The following is an 11,414-nucleotide window of genomic DNA, read 5'->3' as shown; positions in this document are numbered from 1 at the left end:
CCGCAGCTGCTGCCCCGAGGCCGGGCCCGCTTCGTGCGCGGCGGTGCGATTCGCGGGGCGGCGGCTGCGGGCTGAGGAGCGCGTTGTGTGACGGGTGCGCGTGCGGCCATTTGCCCGGCGCCGTGCTGCAGCCCCCGGGTAGGCAACGACTGTAGGGAGAGTGCCTCCTCGGGCTCCTCCTGTAGTCAGACCATTTTCTCTTTCGACATTTTTATATAAGAAATCGCCCCAAATGAGCGTATTCCGCAGTTTATTTTATTTAAGTATCACACTCATGAAGTACCCACGTACACGCAGAAGTGACCTTGGCAGCGACGCGCTAGTCTGTGAGGCCATGCAGCAGCTTCCCCATGCTGCACACAGCATCTGGCTCCTTGTGCCAGGGAGGGGACAAGGGCCACACAACCCTGTTGTGTTGCAATGCTTCACAATCACTGGGTGAAATGTTTGGGTAAGCCATGATGCAAATCCTGCTCTGAAATTTACCCAGAGTAAAAGGGAATGACAGCTTCCCTTGTGATAGGACAAAGGGAAATGGCTTCAAACTAAAACAGGAGATTTAGAAAAAAGTTTTTTACTGTCAAGGTGGTGAGTCATTGGAACTGCTTGCCCAGAGAGGTGGAGGATGCACCATCCCTGGAGACCTTCAAGGTCAGGCTGGACCAGGATCTGAGCAACCTGATCTAGCTGTAGGTGTCCTTGTTCATTGCAGGAGAGTTGGGCTAGATGACCTTTAAAGGTCCCTTCCAACTAAAAAAATTCTATGATTCTTCCCTGAGATCCCTGCTGTGGTTTGATGTATGCAAATGTGTGGGTTGCAGTAGCTGAGGACAGCAGCCCACGCTGCTCAAGTCAGTGCTGCCTGGCTTCAGGAAGCTCATGCGTCTCAAAAGCAGCCCTCCCACACAAAGTGAGCGGCCCTCAGGTGGCTGTCCCTCCAGGCTGGCTCTCTGCCTGCTGGCGTGAGAGCCAGACCAAGTGAGGAGGCATAAATACACAGCCGGGGCAAGATGGGCAGTGAGATGTGACCTCACTGATTTGGGACTGGCTTAAAGGCATTGAAATCTAACACGGCAGTGACTGTTTGCCAGAAGTCTCGCAGAGGTTTTAATCTAAGTGCCTCTTATGGCACATGGATGCATCTTCCTTATTCTTACGCCAGAACTATCTCCTTCCCTTCCCTCATTTCTGGAATCATGGAAACAAAGTTGAGCATAGCTTTTCCATTAATATATATGTGTGTGCAGTGGACATACCATTCAATTCTCATCACTGGTTAGGGGGCTCACATCCACATCTCCTGGAAGATGCCTGTGCTGCCAAACCTGTGGTTATTCCTGAGGCCTTTCATTCTGAATTCCTGCTTCTGAAGCTATGGGAGTATAATTAGTAACTCATGGGGTTAGAAACTGCAACCACAGACCCGATCCTGACTCTCATTCTGTGGCTGGAGCACTCTGCTGGAAGAGGGAGACTTGAGTTCCAGCCCTAGTGTTTATGGTGGTATTTAGTACAACATTCCTGTAACATAATAGGAATACATCTCAGATTATTACCAGCTATTTTATATTGGCACAGTGGCAGTTGATCATCAATAACACCAGACAGATGAAAATACTGCTCCCTCCCTATATATACGAATCAGCAGAGACATTTATAAACCAGTAGATTGAACATATGCTCCTGCTTTATTCATCCCTGTGTTTACTGTATACTAGTTTTTTTGTTTGTTTTTATTTCTTTGTATGGCATGTGGTTTAATTTCACAGGGATTAATGTCAAGTACAGTTCACTGCCAAACAGGCCAGATTTAGGCAAAAGTAGCCCAAGTAATTTTGGGGGGAATAATGAGGATTTTGCCTCTAAATTAGGCCTTGAGTCTCCACACTTTCTACTAGTCTGGAAGCTGCAGAAGTACAACGCTCCATGTGTTATATGTCTATAGGGTATTGCCTCAGTACAAGTATATAGTATAACACATGGGCAATGATGTTGTTGAAAAAAGTCTGTTTTTTTTATTTTTAATATAAATGATATATTTAGCTTCAATGAAGGATTTAGGGGGGTTCTGTGATTCCTTTATTCTGTTCTGCTAGCCTGTGATTGCATTTTTAATAATCACCAGGAATTAATTTGAGAATATCTGAATTTTGTACCTTATAAAGCGTGATTCTTAAGATTACCTCAGCCACATTATAGGAATTGATTATGTTCTTTATACATCCATTAAGAAACACCTACCTTTTTAATTTCATGCATGCCTGTGTACTTCACTATCTTTTTTTGCTTCATTTACCCTGCATTGTTACTCTTCTAGATTCCCTCCAACCTCCTTAGAAAGGCTGGAAAAGCAAGTCTGACTAGAATACACTTAATAAAGATACCTGAATTCTGACCTCTATTCTGGCATTTTGTTGTTCTGCAAAATATTCAATAATACCAACATCAGCTAATGTGAGTATTCTCTTGGTAGCCACTTCGATCCATTCTGAAGAGTAGTATTGAAAGTCATCTCCATTCTAAGCATGATGCTATGGAACCAGGCACAGCAGAGAAAATCTGATTTTGCTTTCTATTTATATTGGTGTGTAATGCGATGTTTATCAACAGGATGTCAAATGGTATTCTAACAGCTCAGTACACAGTAGTTCTTCTGGAAGAAGTTACTTCACTGTAAAGTGACTACAGCTAGTGCACATTGTATTATGATTGCCATAATTTCTGCAAGACTAGCTGTGAATGCCTGTTGTAAGTACTGGCTTAAGTTTGTGCTTGTACAGCATAAGAGTGTTTTGTCAGTAAAGTCTGTCCTAGGTGGAGTTACACTGGTCAAACTGGTTGCATGGTTTAGCAGGTGATGATTTCCTACAAGAAAAAAAAGCTACATTAATACATAAGTTTCTAGATCAGTGTAACAGGGTCCATATGCAGGGTCTATGCAAGAAAAAAAAGGGTTTACTTAGCTGTGTGGTTTGTACTGGAAGAAAATAAAGTGACTTTTTTGCTGCTGAACATTTTTGCCAATACAATATTATAAAATGCACTCTTAATTGATATTTCTCTACCCGGTGAGCTTTTAGGTAAGGCCTGAGATGGTGAGGGCTCGTCTGAAAAGTTCAAAATTTCATAATGCACACAGTTTAAGTGACTAACTACTTACATTAAATTAGAAAAACGGTTTTTATTTTTCAAAACTGCCTTAAAAACTGCAGGAAACTGAAAATAAATCAAGACGTTATCCATATTCCATATTCTTACCCACAGCTTAAATCTGTTTTAATCTATTTGCTTTGCTTTGTTTTTAACACAGAATCATGGAATCACAGGCAAAATGATCTCAGAAGGGCTCTCAGGAAGTCCTGTGTCCCGCCTGGTGAGTGAAGATGTCAGATGTCGTTGCTCAGGGCTTTATGCTGTTGGGTTTCCAAGGATGGAGAGTTCTCAGCATCTTGGAGCAACCTGTTCCACTGCTGCTCTGCCCTCATTTTTTCCCGTTCCCTCTATTTTGACTTCTCTAATTTAAGCTTATGTGCACCATCTCTCATTCTGCTGCCTAGCACAGCTGTGGAGAGCCTGACATCATCTTCTCAGAGACCTGCTCATTTGTAGGGGTAAGCTGCTCTGAGGTGCTCCCAGAAGTGTTTCTTCAGGCTGAAGCAGCCCTGCCCCTCAGGCTCGCTGGTATAGCAGGTGCTCCAGACCCTGAGCATCCTGGTAGCCCTGCTCCCCATGCATCCAATCCTCAGATTGTATCACTGCTGTATGGTGTTCTTTCTTCCCAGGGCAGGATTTTTTATTTTAAGCTGGGAGAATTTCACACAGTTCTCATCAGTCCCTTCCTCAGGAAAGACCTGCTTAGGTCTTCCAGCTGGAAGACAACCCAGCCCTTGAGCCTGTTGACTGGTCTCTCCAGTTTTTTTTTTTTTTTTTCTGCAGACTTAATGTAGATACTAAACAGGACAAAGACCAGAGATCCTGTGATCCTCCAGTTGTTACTGGCCTCCACGCATAAGGACTATGAATCTGTATTTTTTCATTAAAATAACAGCTTTCTGCACTTAATTTACATTGATCTTACTTAGACGATAAGGGAAAAATGGAGTTTGTAGAAGGAAGATCTTGATACTGTAGAATAATCTTGAGTGGTTCACATGAATGTTTACCCAATCGCTCATTATGTTACAACTGTAGAAAACTTAAAAGAAAAGGAAAAGTTTACTGGTGCTGGGTGAAACTTAACTGATAACCTCAAGAGGAAGAAGATGAATCCCTTATGCACATATTGTGTATTCCACTGACATTTCTTTTCATAGGGTAGGAGCAAGTCAAAATTCTGTTTAGAAGGTAGGTTACCACCGCCTCTTTTCTCACTTCACCTTCTTAGTGTTCTCTGTTAATCGAAGATATTAGGAAAACTGAAAGAAGTAAAGCTTTCTTTAAATTTCCATCATAAATAGAATTGCAGAAGAGGTTTTGTTACGGCACACAACCATTTGCCACAAGAGGAAACCACGCTAATAAGAGGCATATTCCAGCCATGATCAGACTTGTACCAAGAGCTGTACCAAAAGCACAGTGCTAGCTGTATGCAAAAATAAAAACAATATTTAATAGCAGCTCTGCTTTCAGCCTCTGGATATGTGGAAAATTTTAGGTTTTGGGTTGTCTGGGTTACTTCCTTTAAAGCTACAGAGCAAAGGTCCCCTGAATACTTTGTATTAATGCAGAATAATTGCATAATCAACAAATATCTGTGGAAACACAGAATTTTCTTTAAGGAAATAATCTCCAAGGAATCATTAGGAACAGGCATGCAGGACAGGAAGGCACAGTCGAAATCAGAAAGGAAAACTGAACTGACTCTGTGCTGCAGCGTGAAGCCTGTTTCTTTTTCTAAGGCACCTATCATGCTATTATCCACAGCTAATATAAACTGAAGACTTATCAGAGTTTGTAATGAATACATTGACTTTCTGGCACTCTGTGAAAAGTGACAGTGTAAGTATTTAGCTTGTTTTTATTTGTGAAGAAGAGAGACAGAGGAGAATAGAAGCAAAGGTCTTGCTTCTGCCTGTATACTCAGTGTCCTTTTTCAAAGGCAAGGAGTTTCAAGTCTCATGCCCTAGTCCACCTGTAGCCATAGCAGGCTGTCCTGCACCCTACGTGTACATTAGCCAGAGGAATTGCTACAAATGAACAAAGATTAATTATTTTAAACATAAATAATCTGCATATATTGCATAGTGGATCTTAGACCAAATGCTCAGAAAATTTGTGCGTTTTCAGGATCGCAGTGATATTGGAGCAGACTCTAGAACAATATCTTGTAGCATTCCTCAGGTCTGAAATCTTCTGGTAGCTACAGCTTTTTTTTTAATTACACTTTTTTTTTTTACTGGACACGCACAGGACCTACTGCTCTAGGCGTCTCTTCTAGAAGACCTAAAATCACAAATGTGCAGATGCTTATGCACCATAAAATGCTGGGTGTCCAGAGATACCATTATGTTCAAGGGTGGCTAGATTAGTTTTGGTGATCAAAGTGTATTTTGGAGTTAACGTCTCAATTTACTGTGCAAGACCTCTAAACCTCACCTTGCTTGCCCAAGACAGGTGTTCACTAAAGTATTAAAGGTGATGCAATATTTTCAGTCTGAGGGACTATCTCATATCTGCTGTCAGCCTGTGTATATCTGACATAATCTGTGGTATCTAAAATAGACCTAAATACCTATTGCAGGTACCTGAATCCCATCCTTAGTGCTTTCAGTGCTACTGAGTGTTGTGACCAGGCAGATAGGCAAAACTGGAATCCAGATCCTGACCACTTCCTACACCTGTGTGTCTACTCTGGCTTCCATTTCCTTCTTCTAATTGCACAACTTTAAGCATCCAATAACACTTCTGCCTAAAATACTAGTCTCTGAAGTGTCTCAGAAGTTTAAGCATGTTAAACAAGATTGTCTTGGATTCATTTCCTGTACTTCGGTTCCTAAATTCTGGCATACTAGAGTCCTATCTGGTTCACTTTTCAAAGTATTTTACATTTTATTGCTCAGAGTATGCACTCATTATCTACCCACATTTTATGAGCACTTTTCTGCAATTTCTGCCATATATTCCAACCCCTCTCCCCAGGTTCTTTTGTCAGATTTAGGTGGAAAGGAGATTACAGAATCTACAGCAGAAACTATTTGATCATGAAGATACTCAAATTCACTTTGAGCTGAAATGTAGTGTTACCATGCAAATGGCAACAGACAATAATTTGACCAAGGCCACAGTATATAAAGAAATTTAAATTTTGTGGCATAGTTGAAGAATGAGAAAGAAGCCCAGAGTAACATTGTTTTCTTAAGGCTGCTAGTTCCACAGAGAGTAGCATCCTTCAATTTACAATTCAGGTTAAAATCTATGATTGACAGCTCTTAAGTGTATGTGATGGCAAGGGATTCAAGACAGACTGAGAATGTGTATTGTTGTCTTTTGTACATAACTGATAGGCATACTATCAGTGATGACACGAACCCTTTTCTGAATGGCTTTGTTATTTTAAATTGAGGGACTGTTTTGACAAAAAAATATCATTAGAACAGGAAATCTTCTCAATATTATTTTCTTAGGGTATAATTTAAACGCTCTGTAAAGAAGTGTCTTTCAAAGCATAATCTTATTACATATGCAGAAGTTCCTGATATGATGTGGGTTAGCCCTTTGACTCTCCCAAAAAGCCACTTGTTTCCCAGCACTTTCTTGTATTATGAACTTCACCTTCTAATCAGGTGTAAAAATCAGACCCGGAGACTCCTCTGTAGAGCCATTTTTTGTGAATGGGATTATACTGGTCTCTTGTCAGAAATCTTAACTGAGCCATGGCTTTTTTTAAATCAAAATGTAGATATGTGGACGCTGTATTGTTTGCTTGACAAATCTTTCTCTACTACTTTGCTAGGGTTCTCACATGTACTTTTCATTTTACTGATAGAAAATGATTTGGCTGTTCATTCACAGGACCTAACATCCTTTGGCCTCCAACCACTGCCTGGGAGAAATTGCTACATAAGATTATTTTAAGCTTGTTTCATCCGGTATGCCTGTATTTGATGATTCTCAGCGCACATAACTGTATTGAAGGGCAGCGAGGGCAAGAGTTGGCTGACCCCAGGAGTCATCCAGTCCAGAGAGTGTCCAGCCTTTCTGATTAACTGTCCCTACCTAGGTCTTGATTCTTACTTGATTAAATTTTCAGCCAAGACTCAGTGGTAAAGATCCCCCTTCCTACCAAAGCCACCTGTATCAGACCTTCCCAAATTTATTATTAGAATGTTTTTCTTCATGCCTAAACCTTCTTCAGAAGATTTCCTGAATTTTTCTATCCACAGTAGAAGTTTTGGTCAGATTACTCTCTTCTCTGTTTGATAAATTGCCATATTTCAATTTTCCTCTTTCTTTGGTCAAGCAATCTCTGGTTTTAATGTAATCTTCATAGATTATGGTTTTTTTTGTTTTTTTTTTTTTTTACTTCTAATCACATGCTATTTTGGACTTCTTCTGGTTGGGTCATATCTTTTGTGATGTACAACATTCTACAGGGACCGAGTCCATCATCTGAGGTTCTGATAATACTGAGACAGGGAAAGCTTGAGGGTTGTGTGGCTATCTATAGATTATGGGGTATTCCTTGTCCCTTGCATTTGCAAGAGATTGTTGGTTTTGATACATATTCAGTTTGTGACCTATTATCTCTTGGCACTTCTCTGAAAAAGTAGTTTTTAAACAGTCATTCCCTGGCTTGTATTTCTGTATTTGACTATTCCCACCTAAATTCATTTCATTTGTTTTTTATTCGATTTTTTTTTTTTTACTATTTTTTAGTTCAACCTGCAGTTTTTCAAGATAATTCTGATTTGTGTCTTCTTTTCAAATGTATCTCATCTGCAAGTTTAATAAGACTGTTACTGAGATTGGAATAAAGTCATAACTAAGACAGTTTCCTCTGAAAGCCTAAATTTGTAATAGGACAGTAGGACAAAATAAATGAGTACATACTAACAAATTAGTTTTTACGCTATGGATTTTGAACTTTGAAGTGTTTACAAATAATTTGATTCTAGAATATATTTTTTTCAAATTGAAGTTAGATCACTTACTTTATTATTATTTCCAGGCCCTTATTCCTCTTGTCCTTTTTGTCCTCCTTTTTTTTTTTTTTTTTTTTTGTGGGGGGGGGGGTTGTGGGAGGGGTGGAATGCACCTATTTTTGTCCTTTTTGTTCTTTCCTGATCTTTATCCATCTTTCATGAATTCTCAAGCAACAGCTAATCTGACTACTGCACCTAATTCTTAAAATATCCCACAGCCTATTAAGACTACTTTGTAACATTTTCCCATCCTCTTTTTCCCGTTTTAGATTGAGTTCTTAACCCTTTGTAATGAATGCTGTTATGTTAGTCATGTGCATGTAGGTGGCAACCAATGAAGGTTTTAAATACTCTGACCTTCTCTGGAACATCAATTTATATGTCATCACCTTCCCCTCTCACCCTAGACAGTCAGGAAAAGCAACCAATGTTTTCCTTGCTGTTCCTTTTTATTAGTACACATTCACTTTGGAAGTCTTTTGTAGTTGCATGTAGGTTGCTCTGAAAGTAATGCCTCCTATTTATTTCCATGGAAATGACAACACATACAAAGAGCACAGTTGCACTATTTCATAGAGAAAATTCTCAGCTATTTTTCAACATAGTCACCATTAGCTATGCATTTTCTCCAGTGATTAACAGGTACTTCCATGCCATGCTAGTAAAAATCTGGACCAGTGGAGATGACCTACTGTTTGGCAGTTGCTATGCTGGTGTCATTGCTAGGAAAATGTTGCCCATGCAGTCCATCTCATTGGCTTGAAGGGTCAGAAATCAGAAGGCATCAAATCTGGACTATGCTATGGCTGTGGTAGTATAGTCAAGGCAAGACTGGCAATGTACTCCACGGTCTTCAAACTGAATGGGGCTGGCGTTATCATGTTGTAAGGAAAAGGTTGTATTTTCCTCTGTCTGATTCTGAAAGTTTGAGCCTTCAGCTTAGTCAGATGGCTTGTGCAGGTTCCAGGAAATCCAGTATCACCTCTTTCCTATTCCAAAAGACAATGCACATCACTTAATCAGCTGAAAGCTGCATCTTGGACTTCTTTGATAAGGAATTCACATATCACCACTCCATGGATTGATTTAGACACTGGCTAATAATGGTGACACCACATCTTGTCACCAGAAATGGTGGGATCCAGGAAACTGTCACCTTGAGCCTTGTATTGGTTCAGTAGGTCCTGACAAACTTGCATACAGTGTTCTTTCTGTTCCTGTGTGAGCATGTGTGGGACCCACCTGGCACAAACTTTGTGACATTCCAGGATTGCCAACATCATTTTCAATGCATCAAAACTGATATTCTGCTCCAGACACAGTTCCCTGGTTAAAGTCTGCTGATTCACACAGATAAGCTGACTGAGATGCTCTTCATTTCATGGTATGACAGCTGTGCATGGCTATCCAGAATGCGCCTTGTCTTTCACATCACTGTCACCTTTGCTGAAATCCACTACCCACTGCCTCACAGTGCTCACATCCACTGTTTGGTCTCCATTAACGTTCAGTGAGCACTGCTGAATGTTGGTGCCATTTCTTCCACGCGGATGAATTCAGTGACGCACCTTTACTTCATCCACACTCCTATGTCAGATGCCATTCTGTTAGGCTGTCCCTCTGCTGCCATCTGTCACGTGGCAACAAATGCAATGGGCTGTTGGTGGTAAGGTTCAACCTCTACTGCCATATGGCCAACATCTGCCTCTGGCATCATGGGCATAGGAAGCATTACTTTTCAGAGCTGCCCTCATATACTGGTATTGTGCTTTGTTTTTCTGATTTTTTTTTTTTACATATGCTGTTATTTTATGTGATTTGATCTGATTTTTTGATCTGATTGCTAATTTTATGTGGAGCTTTGTGAGCTTGAAGTTCGTTATAAACTTCTTGCTTATGTAAGTAAATGTCTCATTGTTTTTCCCTTTTGATAGAGATAGCTTGCATCTTCTGCTACAACAGCCTACTTACGTTCTCCTTTCCCTTTCTCATTGACTTGAGCTGATGGAAGTTTGTCTGCTTGAAGTCCATGATTTTCTTGTTTTCCATGTTGTCTTTCTTGGGACTGTGAACTCTGTAATTTCACAGTCATAGTCTCCAAGCTGCCTTTCATTATCATATTCTCAAAACAATTACACTTCATTGGTTAGAATCACATCTAGAAGAGCCTCTCCTCTTGCCTGTGTTTTCTCCTGCACCAGAAATAGTGACCAGTACTTTTCCATTTAGAGCTCGCTAATCAATCTCTGTCTCAATATTTTCCTTTCCTAACAGTCGTTTTGACAGTGTCATGGTTTAACCCAGCAGGCAACTCTACACCACAGTGTGTGGTGTGTGTGGACAAACAGGAGTTTGTCCACTCCCTCCTCACCCAGGTGAACAGAGGAAAGAAGCCAGAGAGAAAAAATAACAGCTGTATGTTGAGATACAGTCAGTTTAATAGGTCAGAAAAGGAAGGGGATAATTAGAATAACAAAACGAATGATGCAACTTCTCAACCCCTGTTGACCAATGTCTAGCCAGTCTCTCAGCCTTCAGCCAACTCCCTCAGCTTTACTGTTCAGCATGATACCATGTGGTATGGGACATCTCCTTGGGCAGTTTGGGTCAGCTGTCCCAGTACTGTACCCTGCCAGCTCCTTGAGTACCCCCAGCCCCTCTGGCTGGACAGCGTGAGAAGCTGAAACGTCCTTGGTTCTGTGTTAGCACCGCTCAGCAGCAACACATTAGGGTGGGATCAAATGTGTTCTCATCCTAAATCCAAAACACAGCTCCACACCAGCTACTATGAAGAAAGTTAACTCCGCCCCAGCCAAAACCAGACAGGCAGTTAAACTCTCTCTAGCTCTGTGCATTGAATGGTTTGTCATACTGTTGTTAAAAACAGCTTCCACAGCAGACAGTTCAGGTGCTTTGGTCCAGCAATTATAGTGGTTCTGTCCTGTTCTTTCACCGCTACCCAGAGACTTATCATTGAATCTGACTTCCTTTTTCCCCTGGAATTCAGGAACAGTACAAAACCATACCCTTTAATAGTAAAAAGCCCTATTATGTAAATTACTATACTAATAATTCTATGTTTTGCCAACCAGGTCATTTTTGTGGTTATGGTTTAGGTTTCCCTACTCCTCTTGTTGTTTCCTGCATTTCCTCATACTTTTTCTTGGCTTGGCAAAAATCCTCCTACCCTCATGCATTATTATTTATTTAAATAAAATATTTTCAAATGTGGTCTATGCACTTGAAATGATCTCATGCATGTAGATTAATACA

The sequence above is a fragment of the Numida meleagris genome, chromosome Z (assembly GCF_002078875.1).
Source record: "Numida meleagris isolate 19003 breed g44 Domestic line chromosome Z, NumMel1.0, whole genome shotgun sequence".
Classification (NCBI taxonomy): Eukaryota; Metazoa; Chordata; class Aves; order Galliformes; family Numididae; genus Numida; species Numida meleagris.
Note: the sequence above shows the minus strand (reverse complement) of the source record.